The sequence below is a fragment of the Trachypithecus francoisi genome, unplaced genomic scaffold (genome assembly GCF_009764315.1).
Source record: "Trachypithecus francoisi isolate TF-2019V2 unplaced genomic scaffold, Tfra_2.0 Contig01461, whole genome shotgun sequence".
In the NCBI taxonomy this organism is placed as follows: domain Eukaryota; kingdom Metazoa; phylum Chordata; class Mammalia; order Primates; family Cercopithecidae; genus Trachypithecus; species Trachypithecus francoisi.
In genome coordinates this window covers 4,058,276-4,084,966 of record NW_022681433.1, presented here as the reverse complement: position 1 = coordinate 4,084,966, position 26,691 = coordinate 4,058,276, and the positions used below count along the sequence as shown (strand labels likewise).

Genomic DNA, 26,691 nt, shown 5'->3' with positions numbered 1-26,691 from the left:
TCCCTGGCTTGTAGGGCATCATACCCTCCTTGCAATCATTCAGCAACACTGACTACGCCTTCTCTGAGATCTCTGCCCTTTCCAACTGATTACCTCAACTTCTTAACTTCATAATGCCACAGGGCTCAGGGCTCAGTCCTTGGGCATCTTGTCTAAGCACACTCATTTCTTTAGTAATCTCATCCTTCTCGTGGATTTAAATACTACTGCAGTGTATGCTGGGTGTACCACTCAGATGCCTGCCCTTTAAGACTAAAGCACTCATTTCCCCCACTGCTGAGAATGTTAATGGTTGATTTCTCAAAACTTATTCCCTGTCTTCACCAAGCAACTGCCCTCAGCTGAAGAAAGTTGCCTCACTCAAGGTCACAAGTGTGGGCGTCAAGTAACTGGCTGATGTAGGGGGTATAAACTATGACAATTGTGCAAGGTTTTTCCAACTCTAGAGCTCTCCATGAGATTGGTGGAAGGATTTATTTCTGATCTTATTGCAGCCCAACTTTTCCCCCTGTCCATTCCTACTCCCTTTACTTCTCACAGTTATTGATCTCAAAAGTCCTTGCCAATACATGTCTGACTGCAAAACTTCATCTCAAGTATCTGCTTCCTGGGAAAGCTGATCTAATACATCATTTACATGCTGACATTGAGAGGTGAAGCCAGCTAGACTTCCTGGGTTGAGTAGGGACTTGGAGAACTCTTCCGTCTAGCTAAAGGTTTGTAAATCTACCAATCAGCACTCTGTGAAAACGCACCAATCAGCGCCGTGTGTCTAGCTAAAGGTTTGCAAACGCACCAATCAGCACTCTGTAAAAATGTACCAATCAGCACTCTGTGTCTAGCTAAAGGTTTGCAAATGCACCAATCAGCACTGTGTAAAAATGCACCAATCATCATTCTGTTTCTAGCTAAAGGTTTGTAAATGCACCAATCAGCACTCTGTAAAAACAGACCAATCAGCACTCTGTAAAATGGACCACTCAGCAGGACATGGGCAGGGCCTAATAAGGGAATAAAAGCTGGCCATCCAAGCCAGCAGCGGCAACCTGCTCGGGTCACCTTCCACGCTTTTCAAGCTTTGTTCTTTCATTCTTCACAATAAATCTTGCTGCTGCTCACTCTTTGGGTCCACACTACTTTTATGAGTTGTAACACTCACTGCGAAGGTCTGCAGCTTCACTCCTGGAGTCAGCCAGACCATGAACCCACTGGGAGGAACAAACAACTCCGGACGTGCCGCCTTTAAGAGCTATAACACTCGCTGCGAAGGTCTGCTGCTTCACTCCTGAAGTCAGCAAGACCATGAACCCACGGGAAGGAATCAACTCTGGACACATCTGAACATCTGAAGGAACAAACTCCAGACACACCATCTTTAAAAGCTGTAACACTCCCTGCAAAGGTCTGTGGCTTCATTCCTGAAGTCGGCAAGACCACAAACCCACCGGAAGGAAGAAACTCCAGAAACATCTGAACATCTGAAGGAACAAACTCCGGACACACCATCTTTAAGAACTGTAACACTCACCGCGAGGGTCTGCAGCCTCATTCTTGAAGTCAGTGAGACCAAGAATCCACCGGAGGGAACCAATTCCGGACACAACACCTACAAACTCATACTTCCAGCACATACCTTTTGTCTGAATCCCAAGACTGAAATATCCATTGTTCTTCTCAACCTTCCAACTTTTCTCATTACTTTGATGTCTAATTGAAATCTCAAATTTAACATATCTGAAACTGAATACTTGATCAACACCACTCCCCCACTTAAAAAACCACCCATACACTGTCGTCTCCATCTCAGTTGATGAAAACTCTAAACTCCCATCGTTTATTACACAAGCCGAAAGCCCTGCAGAATTTTTGGGGTGGCTTCATCTCATATTCCACATCAAATTGGTCAGCAAACCTGTTGGTTCGATTTTAAAAGATTTAACCATTTCTCACCACCCAGCTATCACTCCACCCCAAGTCACCCTTATTTCTCACCTGGCTTAATTGCAATCCCTCCCATTTTTTTTACTTGTGTCTGTCCCTACCCCGTTATGGTCTGAATGTGTCCCCCAAAATTCAGGTGTTGAAATTGAATCTCTATTGTGGTGTTATTAAGACGTGGGACCTTTTGAGAAATGATTAAGTTAAGGGGGCTCCACCTTCATGAATAGATTAGTGCCTTGTAAAAGGGCTGGAAGGAACCCCGCTTGGGTCGCTTTTACCCTTCTGTCCCTTGAACCACATGAGGACATCTAGATGAACGAGCCGTACCAGACACCTAACCTGCTGGCGCCTTGATTTTGGACTTCCCAGCCTCCAACTATGAGGAAATAAGTGTCTTTTATTTCAAAATTACCAGTCTGTGGTATTTTGTTATGACAGCACAAATAATTTAAGACACACCCAATACAGTCTTTTTAACCCAGTGGCAAGAGTGATTCTATTAAAATATAAGGCAGATCACTTTACACTGTGCTCAGACTTTTTATTTTTTATTTTTTTTTTGAGACGGAGTCTCGCTCTGTCACCCAGGCTGGAGTGCAGTGGTGTGCTCTTGACTCACTGCAAGCTCCACCTCCCGGGTTCATGCCATTCTCCTGCCTCAGCCTCCCAAGTAGCTGGGACTACAGGCACCTGCCACCACGCCTGGCTAATTTTTTGTATTTTTAGTAGAGATGGGGTTTCACCATGTTAGCCAGGATGGTCTCGATTTCCTGACGTCGTGATCCACCTGCCTCAGCCTCCCAAAGTGCTGGGATTACAGGCGTGAGCCACCGCGCCCGGCCATGTGCTCAGACTTTATAATGGCTTTCCCCTCTGTCCGTTCCTTCCCTTTTCACTTCTCTCTGACCTCACATTCTACACATGCTACCATCCCTGCTGTCTCCCCTCAATGCCTCTGCACAGGCTCATCCCTTGGCCTGAAACACTCCTCTCCTCTGCAGGGTGCACCCCCTCTCCTATGTCATCTTTGTTCAAATCTCACTCTCAATTAGGTCTTCCTCAACTGCCCCATTAAAATTGCAACCCGCCTCCATCCCGGGTAGTCATTGTTTCCTTTCCTGGTTGTATGAATTTTTCCTTCCTTTGCACTTGGTATCTTTCAATGTGCTTAATGATTTACTTAAAAAAAAATTGTTTGTTTCTCCCTCCTCCCACTCCACTCCCAAAATTTAAGCCCCACGAATTCAGATATTTTTATCAGTTTTATTTATTGCTGTTTCTGTAAGACCTAGAACACTGCCTGCCACATAATAAGCAGCCAACACATGGTCACTGAATCAATTAACTAATCAGTCAGTCAGTCAATCTATCACTGAACAGATGACTAAACATTTTCGTTTTACCCCAATTTTATGGCTGAAATATAGAATACATATGTTGTTAATATGAAAACAAATACCAAAACAGAAAATAAATTATTTTCAAGTTATCCTCCTATGAGGCTAAGAAATACATATGCAAAAATCCATTCAAGCTATCCAGTTACTAGATCTTGCTTTCTGATGCTAAAATCAACAGATTGGAGCCTTATGCAAATTTAGAGTTAGGAGAACTAAGCTGGCCAGCTAAGCTCTCCTACCTCTAAATTGTTATAAGGCTCTGATAATTAAGTATCTATCAGTAAGTTGTTAAGAAACAACTAATTTGGTGAGTAATCCTTTTTTTTCTAAATAGCACCTAACTCTCACCATGATGTATATTTAACTCTAGAGAACAAGTCAACCAATCAACTAAAAAATAAAATTCTAACAAAGCTAAGTACTGGAAATGACTGGCATTTTGCGGGGGGGATCAAGAGCTTTATAACTTACATGATAAATGCACATGTACAATTCTATCTTTAATACACTTTATATAAAGTAAAGGGCATGTTATACACATAATCCTTTGATGATTCATCATGTTGAGGAGTGCTTAATAAATATCAAAAAGTACCAATTAAGCCAGAAGAAACCCCTGACAAGGTTGCAGACAGCTGGACATGTACATCTGTTCAAAGTCAGTGATCTGTAGAGAAGACCCCAGAGAAAGAATTAGTGTCAATCTGATATTCAATGATAAACAATTATTGCCAAGAATCCAATATGACACTGGAAATAATAACAAAACTGGCAAGTTAAGTATAAATTGAGTGACCTCAGATGTTGTGGAAATTTGAAGCCCTTGATTGCTGCTCAAAGCTGTCATGTTGGCAAAAAAATTCTTATTCAGTCTGAAAGTATAAGAATTCCTATCCATCCCACCCTGGCCCTGTAAACCAGCTCTCTCAGCCAGGAAGTTTGAATAATCCAGCAGTCACCAGGAACCTCCTTTGGGATGAAATTTGTTTCTTCTACTCCCTTCAACCCGTTGATTTTCTGCTCCTGTTTCCTTGGCAGTCTCTGGGAGAAGACAGCAAAGAGCCTGCTATCTGTGACCCTCTTTCTGGTTTGATGACTCTTATAGACTCTTGTATCAGGCTTTTGGATTCCTATTTTTCTTCCACATCCTGCAACCACATCTACAAATGGATTCTTTGATTTGCATGCTCAGAGGCAGCATGGATCTAGATAAGAGACCTCTTGGCCCCAGACCTTGATTTGGGGAGATCTTTTCCCATTAATAAAAATATAATAGCTTCTAGTTAGGGAAGACCTACATGTTGGGTACCATATCAGGCACTTTCCACACAGCCTTGTTTTGCCTTTACAACATCTTTGTAAGAAAATGTATTATTGACCTTTTACAGATGAAGAATGGGAAATTAAAAGAGTCGTCCAAAGTCATACAGCTAATAAGCATGCAAAGAAGGCAGCAGAATTCTAACTCCAGAATCCACGTTTTCTGCTCTGATGCTGTTTCTCTATCAAGCATTTGTAACATGAGTGATTCCAATTTCATTTTTTCCTTTGCATATTATATAGTGGTCAAATTGCTATAAACATGTCAATGATTTTGGTGCCAGGTTAAATTGTTTTTAAACTTGCTTTCATAGTAACATTGCAATGTTACTACCCATTTTCACCAAGCTGACATCCTCACTGATGGCCCAAATGGCCCTTAGCATGAGTCAAGGTTGCAGCACCAAACTGTACTACTCCTGGCCATGTAGACTTCACCTCCACGCTTGCAATCAAAAAATGCCAATGTTATTTAAGAATATCCTTGACAGGCCGGGCGCGGTGGCTCAAGCCGGTAATCCCAGCACTTTGGGAGGCCGAGACGGGCGGATCACGAGGTCAGGAGATCGAGACCATCCTGGCTAACACGGTGAAACCCCGTCTCTACTAAAAAGTGCAAAAAACTAGCCGGGCGAGGTGACGGACGCCTGTAGTCCCAGCTACTCGGGAGGCTGAGGCAGGAGAATGGCGTAAACCTGGGAGGCGGAGCTTGCAGTGAGCCGAGATCCGGCCACTGCACTCCAGCCTGGGCGACAGAGCAAGACTCCGTCTCAAAAAAAAAAAAAAAAAAAAAAAGAATATCCTTGACAAAGAAGTAAACCAACCTCTGAGTACATATCTTGTTAATATTCTGTGACAAAATGAGAAATACTCACATAGAAAGATGATGGCTATCTTGAGATAAAGCACTTGTGTAATGAGTTTTTGGGTTTTTAGCCAAATTAACCTTTTTTTAATGAAAATACTTCACTTGAAACAACAAAGGACAAAGTATTGTTGTCCAGACTTGAGCAATGGGCGAACGTTTTATCCAAGAGGAAAGTGAATCCACATTGCCAGTTGTTTGTTGCCAGTGGTAAAATTTGAGCTTTCAAGCAAATATAAGAATTTTGGAAGATTTGTTTCTGTCACAGTATGCTTGGAAGCTCCTCAGTACTTAAAGACCTTTAGATGAGGTCATTATATGATATTTTATATATTATGAAGTTAAATGTATCAACATGTAGAAGTTGAATGTAACTCAGAATGTTATTTTCCAAATGACTAGTGTACAATGTTACAGAATTATGCATGGGTAAAGTCTCCATTCAAAATGCAAGACAGGATGGTGGATTTAATATATATATATATATATATATATAAAAATACATAGACAGCAAAATACGAAGAACTCATGGATTCCACATTTCAACCAACCTTTAGAAACAACTACCTGTCAAGTTTTGGTGTGGCATCAAAGAATATTCAAAATTATCTCAAAATGCTATTAAAATGCCACTTTAATAACTACATATTTGTATGAACCTATATTTTCTTCATATTTTCAATCAAAACAACATATTGAAACAGGTCGTATGTACACATATGAGAACTTAGCTATTTTCTATTAAACCAGTCACTAAAGAAGTGATGCTCACAAAAAATTGGAAAACAATGTCACTCTTAACTATTCTTTTGTTCTGGAAAATATATTTATTTATATTAACATGTATTAGGTTTTAATATTATTTTTAAATTAATAACTATATAAATATGTTAAGCTTTTCTCAGTTTTAATTTTTACTAAGGTAAATATCAATCGTATAAACCAGAATCCTCTGGAGTCCTTAGCAATTGTTAAGCATGTAAAGGGGTCCTGAGGCCAAATCATTTGAAAACCAGTAATATAAGAAAATCGTGTGCAGCCAGTGAACATTCTAGAGGAGTACATGCAAAAAGATCCCAAAATAAAATATGCAGAGAAAAATAGCTGAAGAAAGATGTACTTCAATGTTAATGATATCAGTAAAGTTGTGAAATTATGAGTAATATAATTTTTATTTTTGATGTCCTGTTAAAATTTTTTAAATGAGTATAGTTTGCTTAAATAAAAAGTAACAAACAAATGAATAACTGAATTATATCATACATGACAACAGCTTTAGTCTAGAGAAACATCTCTTCCCTTTTCATTGCCCTATTCATTTTTATTCAATCCCTTCCTTTCTTCCCGCTCTGATGGCAATTCTTGATACACATATTTCTCCACAGCCCTTGCCCACCTGGTCAAAAGTTTTTAACCGACTAGTTCCTACCAATACTTATAAACTATACTACCTTATAAAACAACTTTTCCCCTCATCTGCAGGTTATCAACAAATATTAAATCATTGTTCTCTAAAATTATGTATTATAAAGCACAGCGATGTTATGGTTTGTGTGGTCATACCTGTTGCAGGTTCACATCAGTATCATGATGATCACTGTAATTTCCTGAGTTAGTGTGACTTTTCAACATCCCAGTGTGTGCCTAATAATAGCTATTAAATACAGCTATGGCCCCAACAATGGGAGGTGTATGTGGATCCTAAGAGTGACCTACATGTTGGGTCCACCCAACCACTTGATTGCACAGTAGTTAAGCCACTGGAACTCAACAGACCTGTGATAAAATCCACAGCTCTAAATCCTCAGATATATTTTATAACCTGCCTAGACCTCTCCTCATTCAAAAGGTGAGAAACTTTACAGACTTATTTTAATATAAAAAGGCTTACATATTCTGGTAGATGGTAAGTGCTGAAAACATGTAAGCTGCTGTGCTTTTTTAATCATATTAATAGTATTGTTGTTATTACTGTAATTCTAGATTCTAACTCTCCATTTAATCCTGCTTTTCTTAGACATCATTATAATGGGTAATGAATATGGTTTGGATCTGTCTCCCTGCCCAAATATCACGTCGAATTGTAATCTCCAGTGCTGGTGTTGGGGCCTGGTGGAAGGTGATTGGATGACGTGGGCAGTTTCTCACAAATTGTTAACACCATCGCCCTTGGTGCTGTACTCATGATAGTGAGTGAGTTCTCATGAGATCTGGTTGTTTAAAAGTATGCAGCACCTCCCCACTTCCTCTTTTCCTCTTGCTCTGGCTATGGGAAGTGCATTTCTCCCTATTTGCCTTCACCAGGATTCAAAGTTCCCTGAGGACTTCCTAGAAGCAGAAATTTCTATGCTTTCTGCACAACCTGAAGAACGATGAACCAATTAAATATTTTTCCTTAATAAATTATCAAGTCTCATGTATTTCTTTACAGCAGTGCAAGAATTAACTAATATAAAAATTTGTACCCAGAAAAGGGACATTGCTATAAAGATACTTAAAAGTGTGGAACTAGGTAACAGGCAGAGGCTAGAACCATCTGGGATACCCAAAAGGAGACAGAAAAATGAAAAAAGGTTTGGAATTTCCTAGAGACTTGTTAAATTGTTGTGACCAAAATTCTGATAGTGACATAGACAGTGAGGTCCAGGCTGAGGAGATCTCAGATGGAAATGAGGAACTTACTGGAAACTGGAGTAAAGGTCACTTTTGCTATGCTTTAGCAAACAGCCTGGCTGCATTGTGCCCCTGCTCTAAAGATCAGTGGAATTTTGAACTCGAGATTGATAATTTAGGGTATACGGTGGAAGAAATTTCTAAGCAGCAAAGCATTCAAGATGTGACTTTGTTGCTTCTGACCACCTATGGTCATATACATAAGTAAATAAATGAACTGAAATTGGAACTTATATTTAAAAGGGAAACAGAGCATAAAAGTTTGGAAAATTTGCATCCTGGCCATATGGTAGAAAAGAAAAGCCCATTTTCAGGGGAGGAATTTAACCAGGCTGCATAAATTTGCATATGTAAAGAGGAGCCAAGTGCTAATATCCAAGACAATGAGATAAAGGCCTTGAAGGCATTTCAGAGACCTTCAGGGAAGCCCCTCCCATCACAGGCCCAGGGGCCAAGGAGGGAAGAATGGTTTATTGGGCCAGGCCCTGGGCCCCACTGCCCTCTGCAGACTCAGAACCCTGCTTCCTGCATCCCAGCCGTTTCAGCTCCAGCCGTAGTTCAAAGGGGCCCAGGTAAAGCTCAGGCCACAGTTTCTGAGGATGAAAGCCTTAATCCTTGGCAACTTCCATATGATATTAAATCTGAAGGTATGCAGAGTACAAGAGTTGCGGTTTGGGGGCCTCTACCTAGATTTCAGAGGATGTACAGAAAAGCCTGGATGTCCAGGTAGAAGCCTGCTGCAGGGACAGAGCCCTCGTGCAGAACCTCTACTAGGGCAGTGCAGAGGCAAAATATAGGGTTGGAGCCCCACACAGAGTCCCCACTGGGGCACTGCCTAGTGGAGCTGTGAAAAGAGGGCCATCATCCTCCTGACCCCAGAATGTTAGATCCAACAACAGCTTGCACCATGTGCCTGGAAAAGCCACAAGCACTCAATGGCAGTCCTTGAGTGCAGCCAAGGGGGCTGAACCCTGCAAACCCTCAGGGATGGAATGGCCCAGGGCTTTGGGAGCCCACTCCTTGCACCAGTGTGCCCTGGATGTGAGGCATGCAGTCAAAGGAGATTATTTTGGAACTTTAAGAGATAATGATTGCTCTGCTGGGTCCTGGACTTGCCTGTAGCCCCCTTCTTTTGGCCAATTTCTCCTTTTCAGAATATACCCAATGCCTATATCTGCATTGTATCTTCAGAGTAACTAACTTGTTTTGATTTTACAGGCTAATAGTAGGAAGGGACTAGCCTTGTCTCAGATGCAACTTTAGACTTTGGATTTTTGAGTTAATGCTGGAATGCGTTAAGGCTTTGGGGGACTGTTGGGAAGGCATGATTGTATTTTGCAATATGAGGGGGACATAAGATTTGGAGGGGTCTAGGGTATAATAATATGGTTTGGATCTTTGTCCCTGCCCAAATATCATGTCAAATTATAAATCCCAATGTTGGAGATGGGGCCTGGTGGGAGGCGATTGGATCATGGGGGCAGTTTCTCATGAATGGTTTAACAATCCCCGTTGGTGCTGTTCTCATGAGAGCTGGTTGTTTAAAAGCCTGTAGCACCTCCCTGCTCTCTCTCTCTCTCTCCTTCTCTGGCATGTGAAGTGCCTCCCTCACTCCCCCTTTACCTTCTACCATGATTAAAAGCTCCCTGAGGCCTCTGCAGAAGTAAAAGCTGCTATGCTTCCTGTACAGTCTGTAGAACTGTGAGTCAATTAAACCTCTTTTCTTTATAAATTACCCAGTCTTAGGTATTTCTTTACAGCAGTGTGAAAATGAACTAATGCAGTAATAGTGGCTACAGTCTTCTCTAGTCCAACCTCATTAAGTAACTGTTTTTAAGTTTAATCAGTTAATACACAGCCTGAACGGCAAAGTATGTATTAGAGGAAGAAGTCTCATCATGGCTTAAAAGGACACTGAGAGAGAGATCATAGAACCTGTAGCTCAGATGAGCAGAAGATATCTTAGAGAGTTATCTGGGGCGACTGCAATAATATATCACATTTCCTAAGGAAGAGGTAAGTATAATGACTGGGTGAAGATGGTGGGTATAAATTTAAAGACAAATTTAGTCAACTCCATAGTGTTACTCTGGGTTGGCTCAGAGCCCAGAGCTTTGGTGTGGTCTATACTCTGTTTAAAAATCAGTGAGCCCGTCAGGTGTGGTGGCTTATGCCTGTAATTTAAGCCCTCTAGGAGGCCAAAGTGGGAGGATTGCTTGAGGCGGAGAGTTCAAGACCCGCCTGAGCAACAAAGTGAGACACGAGTCTTTATATACAAATGTATATACAAGTGCACATAAACAAACAGAAAACAGAGAGCAAATACATAGGCTCTTTCTTTGACTTTATTTACAATCTCCAGTTACACAGATAGACCCTTTCTTGGAGATTGATACCTGCCTTGTTTTAGTTGTTACTGCTGTCATTTTTGAGACAGGGTCTTGCTCTGTCACTCAGACTGAAGTGCAGAGGTGCACTCATGGCTCACTACAGCCTTGACCTCCTGGGCTCAAGCAATCCTCCTGCTTTAGCCTTGATATGATTTGGCTGTGTCCCCACCCAAATCTCATGTTGAATTTTAACTCCCACAATTCCCATGTGTTGTGGGAGGAATCTGGTGGGAGATGATTGAATTACAGGGGTGGGTCTTTCCTGTGCTGTTCTCATGATAGTGGATGAGTCTCACGAGGTCTGATGGTTTTAAAAAATGGGAGTTTCTTTGCACAAGCTCTCTTCTCTTGTGTACTGCCATGTGAGATGTGCCTTTTACCTTCTACCATGATTGTGAGGCCTCCTCAGCCATGTGAAACTCTAAGTCCAATAACCTCGTTCTTTTGTAAAATACCCAGACTCAGGTATGTCTTCATCAGCAGCATGAAAATGGACTAATACAAGCCTCCCGAGTAGCTGGGACCACAGGCAGGTGCCACCATGCCAACTAATTTAATTTTGTTTTTGTTTTTGTTTGTTGTTTTTTTGGAGAAAGGATCTCTCTGTTGCTCAGGTTGGCCTTAAACTCCTGGGCCAAATGATCCTCCTTGCCTCTCCCTCCCAAAGTGTTGGTATTACAGGTGTGAGCCACTGCACCAGGTCCCTGCTTTGTTAAATGCATTGTTTACTAGGCTATTAGTTGATCAGGAAGTGAAAAATACTGAACAAAACACCTAAACTAACCTAGCCATAGGATTTAAAATATGGCTGAGGCAGCAATTTATAGGACCACTATGGAGGAAAATGGAGGCAAAAGTCTACTGCCTTCCTGATATATTGCTTCAATTTCTCATCAATTAAATTCAGAATTCCTGAAAAAAAAAAAAAAACAAAATACTTTATTATTATTACTTTGAGACAGGGTCTCACTGTCACCCAGACTGGGGTGCAGAGGTATGATTATGGCCCCCTGCAGCCTTGACCTCCTGGGCTCAAGTGATCCTCCCATCTCAGCCTCCCAAGTAGCTAGGACTATAGGCACATGCCACCATGCCCAGCTAATTACTGTATTTTTTGTAGAGATAGGATTTCAGCATGTGTCTCAGTCTGGTTTTGAACTCCTGGGCTCGAGCAATCTGCCTGACTCAGCTTCCCAAAGAGCTGGGATTAAAGCTGTAAGCCAGCCACTGCACTGCACCTGGACTAAAGATTTTTTTTTTTTTTTTTTTTTTTGAGACAGAGTTTCACTCTTCTTGCCCAGGCTGGAGTGCAATGGTGACCTCCACCTCCCCAGTTCAAGCAATTCTCCTGCCTCAGCCTCCCAAGTAGCTGGGATTACAGGCATGTGCCACCGTGCCCGGCTAATTTTGTATTTTTAGTAGAGACCGGGTTTCACCATGTTGGCCAGGCTAGTCTTGAACTCCTGACCTCAGGTGGTCCGCCTGCCTCAGGCTGGGATTACAGGCATGAGCCACCACCCCTGGCTGGCTAAAACTTCTTTAGGTGTCTCTACATATCAAATAGTCTTGTATGGTCATGTGAAAGAACTGAGTCTTTTTAAAAAAAAAATTAGAAAATTGAAAAATTTGAATATGTCAAAAAGTATTCTGTTAAATTATTATAAATGTCATATCACAAATTCCCTTTATTTATTATCAGGGTACATATTCTTAGCTTTTAAGAGATGATGTGTAAGTTTTTCAGTATAAGAAGCTCTTGAGCAAACCTTAAGAAGAATATGTTTAACACTTATATTGCCCCAAATAAGTTTCCATGTGTGGAAAAACTTTCTGGTGAGACTGACGTTCACATTTAAAATATCATTACAATCAAAACTTTGGAAAGTGCTAGAGGGTCTGTATGGGCATTAACTAGCTACAAGGGGAAGGGAGGGCATGAAAAGATAGGGCACAGGATGGGAATCAGGAGACAGAACCGATCTGGGAACGACTGCTGATTAGCTATGTAGCTCTGCTTAAGTGTCTCTCTTTCTTGATCTTAGTTTTCTGGTATGTGTATTATATTAATGAAGATCTCAGAAGTTCTTCGGGCTCTGTAATTCTATTCTGTTTTTTTGCACTGTGAATATTTGCCTTGTCTTTGTTCTCCCTCTTTTGGACTTCTCTGCAGCATTTGGCACTATTGAGAACAATCTCCTTCTTAAAATTCCATCCCTGGCTTTTATGGTGAGAACAACTCAGGGATCATTTCAAATACTACTGTCCTCAATCAGAGCCGGCCCTCATGGCTCAGTTCCTGAGCTAAGTGAAGCTTGTTTGTTCTCTCTGTCTCTCTCTCTCTCCTTTTTCAGAGAGTTGAAAATATCTAGTGTCTTCCATTAGTCCCTGCTGTGGCTTCAATGCATCCTCCAAAGTTCATGTGTTGGAAACTGAATCCCCAAGGCAATGGTGTCTAGAAGTGGCACCTTTAAGAGGTGATTAGGTCACAAGAGTTCTGTCCTCATAAATGCATTCATGATGTTATTATGGGAGTAATTAATTAACATGGGCATTGGTTATTTATTGCTGGAGTTGGTTCATGAGAAAAGGATGAGTTCTGTCCCCTTTTCTTCCTGTGTCTCTCATGTGCACTCTTTTGCCCTCCTGCTTTCTTGCCATGGGATGACACAGCAAGAAGACCCTCACAAGATGCAGTCCCTCAGTCTTGGAATACCTAGCCACCAGACCATGAGCAGAATAAATTTCATTTCTTTATAAACTCCCAAATCTCTGGTGTTGTGATATAGCAGCATAAAGCAGACTAAGGCAGAAAATTGGTACACAGAATGGGGTTGTTGCTATAACAAATACCTGAAAAGTGGAGGCAGCTTTAGAATTGAGTAATGGATATAGGCTGGAAAAATTTGGAGCAGCAGGCTAGTAAAAGCCTGGATTGCTATAAATGGAGTGGTAAGGGCAATTCTGGTGAGGGTTCAGAAGAAGACAAGAGCTGTACAGACAACCTAAATCTTCCTAGGGATTACTTAACTCGTCATGGTCAGAATGTTGGTAGAAATACGGAGTGTAAGTGCCATTCTGATATAGTATCAAATAGACATGAGAAACAGATATAGATGGTCCCCAACTTAAACAATTTTTTTACTTTATGATGGTGTGAAAGTAATATGTGTTCAATAGAAATGGTTCTTTCAGTACCCATACAACCATTCTGTTTTTCACTTTCAATATAGTATTTAATAAATTACATGAGATATTCCATACTTGATTATACAATAGGCTTTTGTCTATAGGCTAATGTGAGCATTCTGGGCATGTTTATGGTAGGCTATCCTAAGCTATGATGTTCAGTAGGTTTGGTGTGTTAAATGTATTTTTGACTTACTGTATTTTCAACATACAATGGGTTTATCAAAATGTAAACACATCATAAGTCAAGGAGCATTGGAAAGTGGAATAAAGGCCATCCTTTATCCTAGTTATACAGTTGTAAAGAACTTCATGGAATTATGTCCAGGTCCTAGAACTTTGTGGAAGGCAGGACTTAAGAGTGAGGAACTAGGATATCTGGCAGAAGAAATATCTAAGCAGCAAAGTGTTCAAGCTGCGCATGGCTTCTTTTAGATACTTACAGTAAAATGAAGGAAGAGAGAAATGACGTAAAAATGGGATTTATAATTAAAAGGAAAGTAGAATGCCAAGATTTGGAAAACGATCAGCCTGAACATATAAAGAATAAAAAAGTTTGTTCGGGAGAGAAAACTAAAGGTGTGACCAAGAGACGTTTGCTAAACAAATTCACATGGAGAGAAGGAAGCCAGGTTCTATCAAGACTATAGGACAATGACCCTGAAGGCATTTCAGAGATCTTCAAGGCAAGCTAGAACCTCAAGGGCAACGTTTCCAGAGAGGCGCCTTCAAGACTTCAACATTCGCTGCCCTACACTGCCTTGCGACTCCACTCCTGGAATTCTGGGACAGCATCCCTCAGCATGCTCTGGCCATGGTTCAAGTGAGCTGAGGTGTGGCTTCACCTGCCACACCACAAGGTACAAGCTATAAATCTTGGTAACATCCATATGGTGCTAATTCTGAAGGCACACAGAATGCAAGAGTTGTGGGGCCATGGCAGCCTCCATCTAGGTATCAAAGGATGTTACAGACAGCCTGGGGGTTCAGGCCAAGACTTGTCACAGGGGTGGAACCACTGGAGAGAGTCCCTGCTGGAGCAATGCCTAGTGGAGCCATGGGAGTGGTGTGGCCCCTGAGACCATGAACCACAGAGTCACCAGTGTGCAACTCCAGCCTGGAAAAACTGCAGGCACAAGACTAACCTGTGAGACCTGCTGGGTGGACTGAGTCCAGCAAAGCCACAGGGGCAGGGATGCCCTTATTAAATGTACTAACGGCATTACCTCAGGAGTGAGTTTGTCATTATCGCAGGAGTGAATTCGGTCCTCTCCTGCTAACTCTTGTGCATACTGTCACCATGTGATGCTTTCAGTCTTATTATCATGCAGCAAGAAGGTCCTCACCAGACACGTCCCCTTGATCCTGAACTTCCCAACCTCCAGAACCATAAGCTCAGCAAACTTCTATTGTTTATTAATTACCCATTCTGTGGTACTCTATTATAGCAGCATGAAATGGACTCAGTCCCTTTACCTTGATAACTTATAAATCTTACAAACTTAGAAAACTTATAAATGCCATATGACATCACATCACACAATGGAAAGAACATGAATTTGGGGCTTTAACAATACTTAGGTTCTTTAACTTGGGACTTTGTGAAGATTTATTGAAAATAACTTTTCCAGTTTTACAAATTAAAAAACACAGGATGAGAGAGGTCAGATGAATTTCTCACCCAGCTCCTAAATTGGACCTGACCCAAATTACCAGGAGAATGCTCAGTCTTAGTATAGAACAGATTTCAATAGACATTTATTAAAGTACACTTTGGAATCCCTGCCCAGGAAGGGTATTAAAAGAAACAAATTCTGAGCTGAGTAAGTACTCAGGGGTTGGTAGTTACCTAATGTCTGCTTTTCATCATTTATTTAACAATTCTTTCCAAATAATTATTCAGTTGTCCATTAACTACATATTTGGTACAGCAGAATAAAACAAACAAAAAATAGTGGTACATCAGAATAAACTGGCCTCTTCAAATAGCAACTCAGAGTCTTTCAGGTAGATATTCTGCCTTAGAGGACATCAAAGTTTATTTGAAATGGAAACAGCCTCTCCAAAATGAGTCTTCAAAGGTTGCAAAGTACTATAGAAGAGCTTTAAATTTAGGCTTTTTTTCCTGTGGTACTTTAAGTGTAACAGATGGATCTTCATAATTAGCATCACATTTGCATCTTTCTCTCCACAAAAAAGAGCTAATAATCTTAGAAGGAGAATTAAAAAGCATCATTCCATCATATTTTTATTGATCTTATTTATAATTTGTATGCCAAGTCTTCTTTATGATACCTATTACTTTCTAGCCCTCTCCTGGGAGACGAAAAAATTTACAAACGAGGAAATGAGCAGGGTAGTTAGGAGCACAAACTTGAAAACGACTTTAGCATGAGAACTCACTGGAAGGCCCTGATAAAGTGGAAGAAACATGAAGATTCAGATACAGCCTGAAGCCCATCTATGTAATCTCCTCCAACAGAGTAGGCCTACTTCTCTTTTGTGTATGTTTCTATGAGACTCCCATCCTCTCCTACGCACTGTAACTCCTATCACTCAGAACCATTCAGTTGAAAGGTGCTATGAAATAGGAGAAATCACTGAACAAACTGTTCTCACAGGCAAGTTCTCAAGCTCTCCTGATGTATAGCTGGAGAGAGCTATTGATGAACTATGGTGGGTGCAGAAGTTAAGCAGATACCATCTGCAGAGCACAGAGGAAGCAGAGGCCCTAGGACATGCAGCATGGGACAGTATACCCTGAGAGAACTGGGCCAGTGTAAACAAAGATCATGTCCCAACTGTGTACCACAACTAACACTGTATCTGAGGACCTCAGTGATCCTCAAGGCTTCCCTATGAGGCTGATACCATCTTCATTGTGTAGATAGAGAAACTAAGATTTAGGAAAGTAAACCATATTGCCCTCTAGTTAAGTGGCAAAGCCGGTATTTTCATTTAGGTCCCATCCAATAGCAAACTTCACGATACTAAGTGGCATGCCATTTCGACCTGTCAACTATATGCAATAAATTTGCTCTGGTAAAGGTTTTGCTTTAATTTGTCCATATCCAATCCGTCATAATCAATAACATAACTTTGTAAGTCACCTGAATAGGGATTAGGAGTGTAATCAATGACCATGAAACAGAATAGATAAACTGGTCCACAGGGAAATTGAGCCCTTGACCTTAAGCTCCCTAGAGCTGAATTCTAACCAACTCAGTTAATTAGCCACAGACTATTAAATGAACAAATTAGAGCCCAAATCCTTTCAAACCACAAATCTAAGTTGGCCTTGTATAGGAACACAGAGTTAAATATGTACTGATTTTTTTTATATCAGATGGGTAATGTGCCAACATCCTAATAAGGCTGAAGGAGGCACATCTCACACATTACTGTGAAACTAAATCATTACACTTATGAACCACAAAAGGATCAATATGCGCTGAATTTGAGTGTGCCCATTTAGTACAGTGCAGACTCTCTATCCAAAAACAGATGAAATTATAAGTGAAAATGTTATAAACTTTTAAAAAACTTTCTCTTACTGTTCATAATGCATATACTTCACTACATTTTTTTAAATTGATATATCTAACTTAGGAATCAAGTGTTTAAGAGGACCCTGGTTGAACTGCCAATTTTTCATCAGATTCATTAAACTCTACCCCATAGGTAAGATCAGACCTGGAATTCCTGAGTTGCAGAGTACTCCATGAAAGATACTGTGTGTACTAAATGAAAAGCAGTACTATCACACATCTAACTGGTAAGACCTGCAAGCCCAGAGAGGCTGAAAGAGGAATCCCCTTTCCCTCACCTGTTGCTACTGGACTTCAGGCCTCTTCAACAACACATGGAGTATATTCTGCACCCAGGGCTCAGCCTCAACTATCTACTTCTCAGTGGCACCAAGGTCACTCAAGGGTTGAGTTCTCACAGAGCAAGAGAGGAACAGGGAGGGATGCAAGAAGAGGGAGATCCATCCCCGACCTAGTATAGTATTTGAGCCATTGCTCTTCTCCACCCTTCATCAATTATTGATAATTTTGAAAAGTCTGGAAAGTGAGAAAGAGGAAGGATAAGGAGAAACCATAAGGAAAAAGGAGGGAATTCATCTGGGGATGTTCTTCCATTCCTCTTTCCTCATCCAGACCCTTCACATAGTCCTCCCATCTTCATTCTAATTCCTTGACCCAGAATATTTGTGCTACCCTCTTCCCAAACTCCTAATCTCCTTAATTGTAGCCAGGCACCAGGCCAAATCAATCACATGTTCAGAACTGTGGGAGTCTCCTCCCAGTTCTCAGGGGTGGTGGGAAGGCACAGATCTCAAAGCTACAGAGTTTCAGTGAGAGCAGATTTGTTACTTGCATTTAAATTTTTGGAAGCCTCACTTTTCATAGAAATAATGTGCTCCAAGATGACTCAGTTTGATAGCACTGTTATTCAGGGTACATTTTGTGTTAAATATGCTCTTGCCTATTGGCCTCAGATCCTACCTATCATAATATAATATTCTGAGGTCCAAACAAATACATTATGGAACACGACCTGCTTCTAGGCAGAAGTTTTGTCTGTACTGCACATTTATTCATCAGGTAGGAAAGTGGGGAAGTTTGCAAAATAGAGAAGGATTCCTTAAAGAGGTGGGAACAAGGTTATCTAAAGAATCTGGTGCATTGGCTAAATTATGTAATTATGAAAAGAGCAGACATTAGGTGCAACAGAAATTCATCGTTCTTGTATCTCTACTTTCATTTTCTGTAAACGATGTACAACTTAATGTACAAAATTGCTATGATCAGGTCTGGTGTTAGTTCTAGATTTAAATATGGAAAAGCCTCATTAACAGAAATCACATGGCTATAATTCTTTTTAACAGAACTTTTGGTTAAATTCAGACAGGTGAAATACACTTTTAATTTACTGATGTTAATCTAACAAGATCATTTGGAAATATTTAAAATGCGTACAACAGGAACCATTTACTGGAAGACTACAATGAATTACTTAATGTGCTTATTTCAGGACAAAACTAAAAGTAATACTCTACTTTGTAAAGGGGATTAGATTTGCAGTGAAAAGAACTTACTGGGAAACCTGGCCAATTGAAAGCTGGCAAAACAATGTGAGCAGATGGATTAGAAGTCATCTGATCTGGGGAGCTAATCCCAGTGCTGTCAGACCTTCTAAAACTGCCTCAACCATGTCAATGCACAAATGGAAACTTATTCCTAGCCTGCAACTTTAATAGGGCAAGGGAGGTGCTACTTGCCTCACAAGCCGGGGAAGCTTTTCCACTGCACCTCCGCTGCACTGGCCTCCAGCACTCACAGATACCAACGTCCACGTCAACTGTAAACTGACCCTCTGTTCTGAATGATCAGTGATATTCCTCACTACATTTCACGACCGTTACTTGAAATATGCACTAAACACATATGTGTAAAATGTACTTAAGACACTAATGTACCAAACACATTAACACCTAATTCTAAATCTGATAAATTAATAAAGTAATTTTTACTTATATGGTTATAAAGGGTTAGCATTATAATAAAAAATGTGCCACTTTGTCCTGGTAAAGGGTGTGAATGGATATGAACTAAGAAAATACGAAAAAGTAGTATTGATAGGAAAAGTATTTTCCAACATTGCAATTGCTGTGGTTTTCCCACAATATTATTTACAGAACTAGATTTACAATTTTGTCATTTGAAAAATATTTTAACTGTGAAATAGTTAACATTCGGTTTAAAGTTTGGGATTTAAAATGAGCCTAAATTTACACAACAGACTGTCTTACCTTTAATTTATATGATGGAACTTGTTTTCAGAACAGAACATAAGAAAGACATACAGACTGAGCCAAATCATCTAAGCAATTAAGATTTCAATATTGTGGATACCACTGGAGCCCACACTGAAAAGTGAGTGCTATTAACCTAAAGATTTAAAGTCACAATATCTGTGACTCAGTTGCGAAGTCCCTCCAAGGTTAATGGTTAAGAGTTCAATGATTCTGAAAGTAGCAAAAAAAAAAAAAAAAAAAAAGGAATTTAAAACTAAGATTGAATAGTTTGCTAATTTCCACAGCTCTGCATCAGATTTACCTTCCCTGGCTGCTTCTTATAACATCTCCTGTATCCACAAATACTCATCTGACAATCTCATATTTGGAACACAACGGAGAATCACTTAGTCAAGTCACAAAAGTCAAGTCATAAAACTCTTGGCTCTGTCTTGGAGGAGAAACTCATACACCATCAATTTTACAGATTATTTGCTTTTATGCTTTACCTAAAAATAATATTATAAAGTTTATAATATTTTCTAATATCTTAGACCTGTTTTCTAAATCCAAAGAATGTTAGAAGCCATAAATAAACGAAGTTAGTACTTGTTATAGGTTCTATGAGAGCAGAGATACAACAGTAGACAAAATAGAAAATCTGTTAAAACTGACAAAAGCTTAAAAAGCACAAGTCTGGGGATACTGCAGTGAGAACTAATATAACTCAATAGGTCCCGCTGGCATCATGGTACTGCATTCATAGTAGAAGAGTTGATGTTCATTCTGATGTCTCATTCATTCAGAAAGTTCCTATTTTGTTTGGTTTAGTCAGTTTAATGAGTTATAAAAGCACTAATTCATTTTAGAAAGCTATCCATTTAAAAGACTTAAAACAATACCTATGTGTATGTGGGTGTGTGGGTGTGAGGTGTCTACCTAGAAATGGCTATATAAAGAGATGTCTGCGTCTCTCTCTATCCATGCTTAGATTCTAAGAACTTCAAGCTGATTTTGCCTGCACTCAGTGGGTGCTGTTGGTTCACCCAGGTGTGCTAAGTGGGTGGCTTCTTGATTGGAACGATTAAATAGTGGGGTTTTGGTAGGTCTGAACTAAGTGAATACCATTTCTGTAGGTCAAGAACAGTCAAATATCAGTCATCTCATATGGCTCCAGCTAATGTTACTATAGGCCATTTTGTGATCTGTAAAATTTTCCCATACCGTATCTTACTTAGCTCAATTATAAAATTAAATTAGACTATAAACATACAGTAACTGAGCAGTAGGGACCCTGACCTGGAAAGAAAAATGTGACTAATGTCACAATAGAAGTCAAAATAATAAAACAAAAGCTGATATCACATATTAGGACCCTCAATTACCACAAATTTACCATGAAGAGTTTTATTCTAACACACTAATACTAGGTAATAGTTTATTTCTACTCTCCGGAAGATAGCTGGATTGTAAACACCAGTTGCTGGCTTATGATTGCCCATGAAATGTGCACTGAAGCTAAAATGCAAACTTGTCAGGTTTTTCTCCCAGTCATGAGATCCATTTTGTTTGCTTATTTATTTAGAAAGGGGGAGAGGTGTGATTAAATATAGTTTACAGAGTCAGTGGAAGATATTATTAAGTTTGTTTATATTTCTGATAAAAACAAGAAAACCTGAACTTTTGTTTTATTCTGCAGCAACTAAGATATTGGGTGATTAACAATGGGTAAAGGAAAACATCAGCTGGCATTATGATTTTATTATAAGTAAATTTATTTCCAAGCTGGGAATATGCTTTGTGATTTAAGAAGATCGGGGTTTATAATCATTGTTAACCTTTTCTGAGAAACAATTGGCTTGTAGCCAACCTATTACATAACCTAGCCAAAGAAAGAGAACTGTTTCTAAATCAAACTTGCACTATTGTAGGCTATTAAATGAGCTTGTTTTGAACTCAAATGTATGTTATTCAGAAGATAAAACTAGTACATTTACAAAGTACATAAAAAGCTGTTTATAACAACGCATGGTCTTATAATGATAGTTTAATTCCTTACCTGTCCTATCAGCATATGTCTCTACTGTTAATATTTTCTTTTTAATAAGTCTCATAAAGTAGGTTGAGTCAAATAGATTCTCCTTTCCTGGTCTTTTTTAAAGCATTATCAAGTTACATCCTTTACTAATATTCCTAAAGATCTAAAGATTCTAGTATATATTCAAGTAATTCCTGTTAAATATTGTGAGAAAAATCCCATCTAAGCATAGCAATAAAACTATAGGAAGCAGAAGTGTAAAACTACAGGAAATATGTGTGTGTGTGCGTGTGTGTCCGAATGCATGTACATAAGATGAGCTTAAAAACTATTTTTGGACCAGGGCCATGAACTGAATGAATATGATCTTCATGAAGCCCCAAGAGGAACCCCACACTTTAAAGGAACAAAAACTTTCTATAGACAATTTGTTATGTAAAGATACATCAAGGTTTAAAAAAAAAAAAAAAAACGAGTATATAACAGAGAGTTTAAATGAGGTCAACAGAATTACACCAGCTGGTCCCACTCCCCACTGGGCTGCAGAGGGAAGTGAAGCAATCCACAGGACACAGGTTTAATCCAGACAAGGCTTCACAGAAAAAGAAAATCAACATAGCACATGGCACTGAAAAACAATCTTCAGCCAGTCCAGATTATGGAGTACTAGGAGGACTTAATATTTGAAATGTTTGCCCTTCAAAGAGAAACTCTTACATACTAAGCCAGTTAGCCCAGGTTTTGATACAAATCACTAAATTCAGAAATAACAGCCTTCAACTTAGAAACTTCTGACAAAGGGAGGAGAGGAGGGTCATACATTTTGGTGAATGCAAATGTAAAACTACAATTTCCTATGTTATGATAATGCCTTAAAAATGTAAAGTGGAGCAGTAGGGAGACGCTCCTCCCTTTCTTCACAGATCCCAGTGCTGTCTCACATGGAGTGTGGGGTGACTGGAGGACTTTGTGCAGGGCTCTGCTAGGCTCATTATGATGATACCCAGACACCGGGTGTCTCACACACATTCCTCTTCTGCTGCCTCATTCAAGCACCGCAATTAAGATGCTGAAGACTGTAATTCAAGCTAAAGGAAGAGCCGCAAGAATAATGGCCAATGCATAAATTTAGATGTGAAAAACAGACATATCCATTGATAGTATTACTGGGACAGCCACTCCGTTTAAAAACAGGGCATCCTATAAAGGCATTTCCCTTTATAATGCTCTTCTCTTGCTTAGCTGGCTCTGTTCTCTATAGTTCTGTACCATCCTCCGGTTTTGTCCATCTGTCTCAGTTTCCTTCCCCAGAGATAGTGACCTTGTTGCTACTTGTGCCAGAAGCAGCCTGGAATAAACTGAGATGCCAGGAACAAAGAGGCCTCCCTGGAATCCTAACCTTTCAAAAGCTTTTTATGAACACTTGGGATAGAGAGAAGCCTGCTGACTTCACTCACCTGCATATACCAGGCAGAAGAATACACAAGGCTGTTCTTTTTTTGGCCTTACCCTGAGAGTTGAGGTCATTCTTCCACCTAATATAATACATTTTCACTGGCTTTACTTGAAGAACTACATTTAAGTGATGGCATCGCAGTTATGGCTTAAAAGAAGCCTAGTTTACTCAAATAAAATATCTAAGCAACGTTTCACTGAATTTACATTAGAGCAAAAAAAATAAAAGGTAGCATCAGGCAAATTAAGAAGGACGAATGAAGCTATATCAATTTTAGGTTTATGCAGTATTTCCATTATGAGTAGCCTTGAAGTATATAATGATGGCATTTAACTCATGCAGTATCTTTTGCCTAAAAATAGAGAACCCTTAATCTCAAAAAGCAAATAAAATACTTTGTGTATCATGTTTTTTATAATGTTTAAATTAAAAGAAAAAAAAAACTTACCTTGATTATCTCACTTAAATTTCATTAAAATATTCAACACTGGCAAGGCAAGTATTAGTACCCCAGCTAAGGAATCCAGACTGATAGAAGCAGCAGCTAAGTGAAAATCAGGCCACATCATTAGTAAGGGAGTGTTTCTACTTCTACCTCATGACTAACTCCCTTGCCTTCCCTGGGCAGGTAGTCCATTCATTCGTTCTTTAACTCAACAGCATGGGTGTGAGTTGAACAAGACAGACAAATTACTGCAATGTGTATCATGACTGGAGAATGAATTCAACAAGCAAGTCGTGTGTGATATGGTTAAGGAAAAGAAGAATCTAACGTTCTCTTCAACACAGTTCTAGCCCATCAGCCACCTAAGAGCAATGGGATAAGGCCAAAGTCAAGGTCAGGCCCAGGGGTTTTGAGTATATACATGGACTTCCTAAGATACACTTCAATTGAGTTCTTTTATTGCATTCCCTAGGCAAATGCAATTGATTTCAGAATTATTGATTGCTTTGGACGGTCCAACCCAGTTTCCCTTCATCCCTGGGGATAATCAAGAGCTGATTTCTGATTCTCAAGAAAAATGGAGAATTTAAGGAATATTAGATCTCAAACTATCAGTATAATCTTCTAATTTGTCTCATTATAAAGTACTATATTTCTATGGGACGGGTTAATAATCCAGAAAAATGAAACTAAGATGATCAAAACCTGTAGTGAATACTTTAAAATACAATCCAACACCGTTTGATCTTCTGGGTCAGTGACACTCCAATTTCTTCTCTCTAACATTTCCTTAAGAGTTGCAATCAAAGGATGCCTGGGTAAGAGCTGGATTCAGTTTTGGTACTTAGGTCTTTCAGTAATTCCATTTTAGTACCACTGAATTATCATTAGTGCTTTAAAGAGCTGCCTTTTGTGGGCAGAATGAATTTATTATTACACAAATTATCACTTTTGTCTTCCTACTGATACGTTTAAGGAGCGGAGATACAATATTTTCATCCAACAGGTCACAATGCACATAATTGCTGACATTTTAAACTCATCTGGAAAAATAAATGTTGTTACTATATTATTGTAGACTGTAGAGTGTCCTTCACTTTTTTTTTTTTTTTAATTATACTTTAAGTTCTAGGGTACATGTGCATAACGTTTATATCATGTATAACTCCCCAATGCAATCCCTCCCTCCTCCCCCCTCCCCATGATAGGCCCCAGTGTGTGATGTTCCCCTTCCCGAGAGATTCTGTCAATAAAAGTCAAGTGCCCTTCCACCCTGTGAGGGGACAGGGAGAAGAAGCCATCTTTGAATCAGAAAATGGGCCCTCACCAGACACTAAATCTGCTTGGACATGGGTCATGGGCTTCCCAGTCTCCAGAACAGTGAGAAAGTTAGTTTTGTTGTTTAGAAGCCCCCCACTCCGCCCAAAAAACCAAGTCAAGTGGTTTCAGCTGTTTCATGTTTAAATCATTTAACAAAATGTCCTGGGCACCCAGAGCACACAGAACACTCTCCCTAAAGCAGCTACAGCTGGGGCGGTGGCAGCCCTTCACCCTGAGCTGCGAACTGCGTTAGACACTGAAGAACACAAGGAGTGAAAAAGTTGAAATTTTACAGCATGCTCTGAAATAATGGAATATAAAGATATACACTGCTCCCATCAAAGGAGAAAGGGTGTGGCTTTGCTTCCACATACCATCAATATTTTTAGCATAAAAATACCTAAATCATTTGAATACCAAATCCCATTTTCCATTTTGTCGAAAATAATGACCTTAATTCCAAACTGCCAAGAGTTTCATTAGTTCTAGAGAGAGCAGACATGCTTAGCACAGCACCAGTGACTCCCGCTCAGAAGCCTAAGGAAGAGAAATGGCTTATGAGGACCATAACCTGATTTTATTTCACTAGGGAATAAGGCTTTCAAGTCTCTTGTTGCTTCTCACAGTCAATGCAATGTATTTATCAAATGCTGTGAAGCGATTACTTCGTCTGCTCCAGTCCTCAGAGGCAAATAAGATTACCACGTGAGACAGCAGCGAAAGAGAAGTTGTTTTTTCTAACCACATTAAAGTCACACAGCCTATGTTGTTTAAATGAACAAATAACATAAGAAACAAATTAAAAAATCAGAAATTTGATTAAATTTCGGATGAACTATGTTACGAATATGGAAACACATACATTTACTTGAAATCCATATCATCATCATCTAAACAGGACTCTTAGATTTTTGACTGCCAGAGGCTGGAAGTGATAAGAGCTGGAATGTGTTGCTCAGAGTGGTTAACAAGGAAATAGAAACAATCTAGTAGCAAGCAAGAGAAGGACACAATCTTCCTGCGGGCAACAGTCATTGCTAACTTATTTGGACTCATAGCTAGACAAGTGTCAGTTTCTTAAAAGTGCCTATTAACCAATCTGAGCCACATCTTCCTGGGGATAATCTGCAGACTGGCAGAAAATTGAGTCTTTTGGAGAGAAATATATTTGCTCTTCCAAACTTCAGAGGATTGTTTAGAAAATAACTATTCAAGGATTTGATTTGATTCCCAAATCTGTAACAGGCTGATATTAGATAGCAGAAATACAGATTTTCGCTTTTGATAAATTGGGAAAAGTCCAGAGATCAATGTATTTCTGGCTTGAAGGAAATTAAACCAAAAAAAATTATTTACAAAATATTAACATATTGAATGCAACAATATGTAATTAGGACAATATATTACGACCAAGTGGGGTTTATCCCAGTAATGCAAGGCAATTAATGTAATTCACCATACTAACAGATTTTTGACAAAGACGCCAAGGAAATGTAATGAGAGAAGAGATAGACTTTTCCACAAATAGTGCTGGATCAGCTAGATATCTGTATGGAAAAATACAAAACAAAACAAAAGAACCTCAGACTGTATTCAAAAATTAAGTTTAAATGAATTATGAATCTCAACATAAGAACCAAAATGTTAGAAGAAAACACAGGAAAAAAATATTTGTGATATTGAATTAGACAAAGATTTCTTTTCTTTTTTTTCTTGAGACAGAGTCTTGCTCTGTTGCCCAGGCTGGAGTGCAATGGCACGATCTCAGCTCACTGTAACCTCTGCCTCCCCGGTTCAAGCCATTCTCCTGCCTCAGCCTCCCAGGTAGCTGGGACTACAGGCACGAGCCACCAAGCC

General features: G+C 39.6%; 1 protein-coding gene and 1 non-coding gene across 2 annotated transcripts in view; both read right to left on the bottom strand.

Moving 5' to 3' along the window:
• LHFPL6 (LHFPL tetraspan subfamily member 6) overlaps window positions 1-26,691 on the bottom strand; it is a 263,948-nt gene that overhangs the window by 90,840 nt on the left and 146,417 nt on the right. The window lies entirely within an intron of this gene.
• On the bottom strand, window positions 17,116-17,217 carry LOC117098681. Its single transcript, XR_004443536.1, has one exon. It is a non-coding gene; the product is annotated as a small nucleolar RNA U13 (small nucleolar RNA).